Source organism: Palaemon carinicauda, chromosome 29 (genome assembly GCF_036898095.1).
Source record: "Palaemon carinicauda isolate YSFRI2023 chromosome 29, ASM3689809v2, whole genome shotgun sequence".
Lineage (NCBI taxonomy): Eukaryota > Metazoa > Arthropoda > Malacostraca > Decapoda > Palaemonidae > Palaemon > Palaemon carinicauda.
This window is the reverse complement of record NC_090753.1, coordinates 74,079,624-74,085,623: the sequence shown is the minus strand read 5'-3', so window position 1 is coordinate 74,085,623 and position 6,000 is coordinate 74,079,624. Positions and strand designations below refer to the sequence as shown.

General features: G+C 38.0%; 2 protein-coding genes across 6 annotated transcripts in view; one reads left to right on the top strand and one right to left on the bottom strand.

Moving 5' to 3' along the window:
* LOC137622238 (transmembrane ascorbate-dependent reductase CYB561-like) overlaps positions 1–6,000 on the bottom strand; it is a 335,839-nt gene that overhangs the window by 83,264 nt on the left and 246,575 nt on the right. The gene's annotated exons all lie outside the window — the stretch shown is intronic.
* LOC137622240 (transmembrane ascorbate-dependent reductase CYB561-like) overlaps positions 1–6,000 on the top strand; it is a 56,344-nt gene that overhangs the window by 25,695 nt on the left and 24,649 nt on the right. The window lies entirely within an intron of this gene.

Below are 6,000 nucleotides of genomic sequence, written 5' to 3'. Positions count from 1 at the left end.
AATGGATTACAGACAACCCCTCAACAGCTCAGTGCAGAATGGATTACTGACAACCCCTCAACAGCTCAGTGCAGAATGGATTACAGACAACCCCTCAACAGCTCAGTGCAGAATGGATTACTGACGACCTCTCAACAGCTCAGTGCAGAATGGATTACAGACAACCCCTCAACAGCTCAGTGCAGAATGGATTACAGACGACCCCTCAACAGCTCAGTGCAGAATGGATTACTGACAACCTCTCAACAGCTCAGTGCAGAATGGATTACAGACGACCCCTCAACAGCTCAGTGCAGAATGGATTACTGACAACCTCTCAACAGCTCAGTGCAGAATGGATTACAGACGACCCTTCAACAGCTCAGTGCAGAATGGATTACAGACAACCCTTCAACAGCTCAGTGCAGAACCCCACTGAAGAAATTGCTGATGGGGCACTATTTCCCAGATGTGATTGGTGTACCCTCAACAGACTAAAGCTGGATTGGCCAGAACAGGGAACAATCTGGTCAAATGGGGCTTTGACACTGACCAGTACTGTGAATGTAGAGAAAATTCAATCTGATCAAGTCCACTATTTCATAGTTTGGACAACGCTGACTGTGTCAATGAAAAAACACTTTAATGGTTGGCTGTTTGGCGTGATAAACTATGAATGAGTTTGAAAGGTTGTTTGTCAAGGAAAAAGAGTAAGCTCAGGGAGATGGTCAGTGTTTGAGAATTTTATGAAGGTGGCCGTTGTGAATATGGAATTGGAATTGAAATAGTAAGAATGTAAAGGCTCTTTATGGAAATGTGATTAGAATGGCTTTGATTGTGAAATTGGATGGCTGACCAGGATATGTATGGTATTTTTGATGGTATGAAAAATGCCAGGGAATTGACCTAGGGAAAATTGTTGTTCTATATGAGAGGAAAGGTGTTATATATATATATATATATATATATATATATATATATATATATATATATATATATATATATATATATATATATATATATATCAGCTGCTACTAGTCTGCTGCAGAACAAAAGCCTCAGACATGTCTTTCTACCTGCGTCAGTTTATGGTCTTTCTATCCCACTCCACATCTTCTAACTTTCTTAGTTTGTCATTCCATCATCATCTCTTCCTTTCCCCTGCTTCTTTTGTAGTCTCTAGAGACCCATTGTGTTATTCTTAATGTCAATCAATTATCTTTCATTCTCATGTGTCATGGCCATGTCCATTTCTTTTTCTGACATGTTGTTAGAGTATCCACTACCTTAGTTTGCTCTCGTATCCATGTTTCTGTTTTTTGTCTCTTGGTGATATTCACATCATTATTCTTTCCATAGCACATTAAGTTGTAACTAGCTTATGCTCTAAGCCTTCAGTAAGGCTTGAAGTTTCTGATGTTCAAGTTAAAACTGATAGGACCATCATAGTAAAAACTTTTTTTTAGAGAACTTATACTTTTCATATTTTGTTTACCGAAAGCTCTCCATCTTGTTTATCCTTCTTTTGATTTCAGTTTCATATCCTGGGGAGACACTTACTGTCTTGTCTTAAGTAATTACATCCAATAATAATCTCTAGAGGCTCGTCCAAAACTCTTATTTGTTGTCTCTGCATTATCATTGAAGATTATTTTAGCTTTACTTATATTCATTTTCAGTCCTACGTATCTCTCTCTCTCTCTCTCTCTCTCTCTCTCTCTCTCTCTCAGCTTTAGTCATATTCATTTTCAGTCCTACGTCTCTCTCTCTCTCTCTCTCTCTCTCTCTCTCTCTCTCTCTCTCTCTCTCTCATTCATTTTCAGTCCTACATCTCTCTCTCTCTCTCTCTCTCTCTCTCTCTCTCTCTCTCTCTCTCTCTCTCTCTCTCTCTCTCTCTCTCTCTCTCTATTTTCAGTCCTACGTCTCTCTCTCTCTCTCTCTCTCTCTCTCTCTCTCTCTCTCTCTCTCTCTCTCTCTCTCTCTCTCTCTCTCCTATCCCGACTCCTTTCCATCCGAAAAGAACAAGAAAAGGAAACCTTCTCTCGTAGGATCTCGTTAGTGAGACTCCTCCTTCCTATCCCCTCCCCCCAACTCCTTCCACTGTCCTCAGACTCCCTGCAATAATAGAGGTTCGTCGAACATGAAGTCACTTTTCTTTTTTCCATTTTTGTTACTTCTTGTTTTATTTATTTATTTTGTTTACGACCGTTATAACTTTTTGTCTTTTTACCTCTGCCATGAAGGTTGTAAGATAACCTGTGTTTGTTACCTTCGCTAACTTCGATGCAAAGGTTATGTTTTGATAGGCGTGTGTGTGTGTGTGTGTGTGTGTGTGTGTGTGTGTGTGTGTGATTCCCATAACTCAAAAACTATTTGACCTAATTTTTTAGAATGATTTATTATTAATTTTTTTTTCCATCATTTATTTATTTCCTTATTTCCTTTCCTCACTGGGCTATTTTTCCCTGTTGGAGCCCTTGGGCTTATAGCATCTTGCTTTTCCAACTAGGGTTGTAGCTTAGCTAATAATAATAATAATAATAATAATAATAATAATGTGGTGGGATGATTGGTAATTATCCAAGGACAATTTGATGAGAATTTTGAGGTGATTGGGTCATAAGTCAAGGTCAAGGTCACAAAAATGGTAAAAAACTACTTTTTTTCCATATCTTGGCCAATTTGGACACTAGTTGCATTAAACTATAGTCCATTTCTTTTAGCGAGTCATATTTGCACCGACTCGCAACGGTGCCCTTTTAGCTCGGAAAAGTTTCCTGATCGCTGATTGGTTAGAATTATCTTGTCCAACCAATCAGCGACCAGGAAACTTTTCCGAGCTAAAAGGGCACCGCTGCGAGTCGGTGCAAATATGACTCGCTAAGTCTAACCAATCAGCGATCAGGAAACTTTTCCGAGCTAAAAGGGCACCGCTGCGCGTCGGTGCAAATATGACTCGCTAAAAGAAATGGACTATAGTACCAAAATGGGCATAATTCAATTGCCTGTTTTGTGATGTCATTACTCTTGTAAGCCTTTGTGAGCCAAGGGTCAATTGGGTCAATGAACTTGCAAAAAAGGGCATGTTTTGTCATTATGCAGACATTGTTATCAAACTTTAGATGACAGATGTATTTTGGTATCAAATGCCCACATCATGTTGTCTTGGTGACAAAAGTGGCGGTGGCGAAGGTATGCTCTCTACCGAGTGGCCGTTCAAGTTTATCTGTTTCTTCGTTTATTAGCAGGACTACCTCAAAATTTCTTGCTAGATTCTCCAAAAAAAAAAAAAAAAAATAAATAAATAAATAAATAAATAAAAATACACCTACCAACTAAGAGGTATTAATCTCGGGGAGAGCCAACTGTACTTGACTCCTGGCTAGCACAGTGGTAAAGCGTTCGCTTAGCATTCGCATGACAGCATATCGATCCCAGCCCAGGACAGTGAGTTTAAGCTGTTTACCGGGGAGGCCACTAGTGTGCTTGGGGATCGCAGTGGTTGTGCTTCCCAGGCTGACGTTCTAGTGAGCATCTATTCGGATAAAACTGGAAGTGAAACCAGACACCTTTTAACCTTTATTATACAGTAGATTCATTCATGGTCATAATGTGAAAAGGGGAGGGTATAGTCCGTAGACTTGAGTCAAATGCTGACAATCTGAAATACGTAATTGTTCTTTAAACTTTTTTCTCTTCATTTTGTAATTTTTATTACGAATATATATATATATATATATATATATATATATATATATATATATATATATATATTGTGGCATTCCTACCATTTCTCATTTTTTAATGTATCATTTTGGGTTCCCTAATTATAACGTTCTATTTCTCAGTTTTATTTTCTCTCATTTCATTGGGTTACTTTACGGCACTTTCTCTCGTTATATAATTATGAAATTATTCCCTTTTTGTTATTTCTTTTGGTTCTTCTACATTTAAAAAGATTGTTTTCCTATTATTCCCATTTTCTTAGATCCATTGTGTTTTTTTTTTTACATTTTCTTTCTACTTTTCAAATATTTTTTTTCCTTTTATGGTCAATCATTTCTACATTTTATCATTTTCAGGGAATGTTCTCTTTCTTATTTATTAATCTTCGTTTGTATATCCTTTATTTTGAACTTCATTATCATCATCATCATCATCATCATTATCTACTCTCACGTCTATTGACGCAAAGGGCCTCGGTTAGATTTCGCCAGTCGTCTCTATCTTTAGCTTTCATATCAGTACTTCTCCATTCATCATCTCTTACTTCGCGCTTCATAGTCCTCAGCCATGTAGTCCTGGGTCTTCCAACTCCTTTAGTATCTTGTGGACCCAGTTGAAGGTTTGGTGAACTAATCTCTCTTGGGGAGTGCGAAGAGCATGCCCAAACCATCTCCATCTACCTCTCATCATGATCTCATCCTCATATGGTAACTTATAGCTGTTTATAATTTATCTTTAAAAATATTTTTGCATAAATACATTATTTAGAACCTTCAATTACACGTCCATAACTTTGAAGCCTTTATAGATCTTTTATTTCAACCTGATTTCTCCCATTATATTTATAGAACCTTTATTTGCACGTTCATAACTTTGAAGCCATTATAAATCTTTTATTTCGACCTGATTTCTCCCATTATATTTCTCGAACCTTTATTTACATGTCCATAACTTTGAAGCCATTATAAATCTTTTATTTCAACCCGATTTCTCCCATTATATTTATAGAACCTGTATTTGCACGTTCATAACTTTGAAGCCATTATAGATCTTTTATTTCAAGCCGATTTCTCCCATTATATTTATAGAACCTTTATTTGTACGTTCATAACTTTGAAGACATTATAGGGCTTGTATTTCGACCCGATTTCTCCCATTACATTTTCAAACCCTTTATTGACACGTTCATACCTTTAAAGCCATTATAAATCCTCTATTTCTACCTAATTTCTCCCATTATATTTTTCCTTTGAATAAAGAAGTGGTCGTTGCCTTTTTCTCTTCGTCTCTTAATTAAGTGGACCTTCTCTTGTGACCTCACACTTAGACACCACTTCATTTCCTATCGAGTGGTGCCACTCGATCAACTCTCTCTCTCTCTCTCTCTCTCTCTCACTCTCTCTCTCTCTCTCTCTCTCTCTCTCTCTCTCTCTCTCTCTCTCTCTCTCTCTCTCTCTCTCTTGTTTCAGGGAATATATTTTATGCTAAAGACTATTCAGCATTGAATGGTTGTAATTAGATTTTGAGTCTCTCTCTCTCTTTCTCTCTCTCTCTCTCTCTCTCTCTCTCTCTCTCTCTCTCTCTCTCTCTCTCTCTCTCTTGTTTCAGGGAATATTTATTCTAAAGCCTATTCAACTGGGTATGGTTATAATTAGGTCTCTCTCTCTCTCTCTCTCTCTCTCTCTCTCTCTCTCTCTCTCTCTCTCTCTCTCTCTCTCTCTCTCTCTCTAGATGATCTTAGAATTATATTGAACCTAAGTAACCACTATGTCAGTACATTTCAGCTGTTAAGTCGTAGAAATTATTCCAACCTATGGCCTATATTTATTAATTATTTTTCATTTTCGTAAATTGTACCAAATCTTTATAAACCCCATCGAGAGACTTCAAACCCATATTATCAGAGCGTTCGTGACCACTGCGTTCTTTCCAGGTAATGACTCCCACCTTTCATACTCTATTGATTGCGCCCTGGAAAAGGTAATATGGCTTGGGGGGCGTGGTGGGGTTGTGGCAGTGTGAAGAGAACGAAATGAGAGAGAGAAAGAGAGTGGCAATATGAAGAGAACGAAATAAGAGAGAGAGCAAGAGACACTACATGAAATGGCTTACTATTTTCGAAGGGTGGAATAAACCCTATGGCTCAGATTACACACCATGGAATGTGCGCTCGTGTCGGCGTACAGCTCATGTGACTCGCGTTTGTTCGTTTGTTTGTGTGTGTGCCTGGCAGGTTTCGTGAATAACCCACAGGTAGCTGATAGATAGAGAGAGTTATTGATTCAGAGAGAGAGA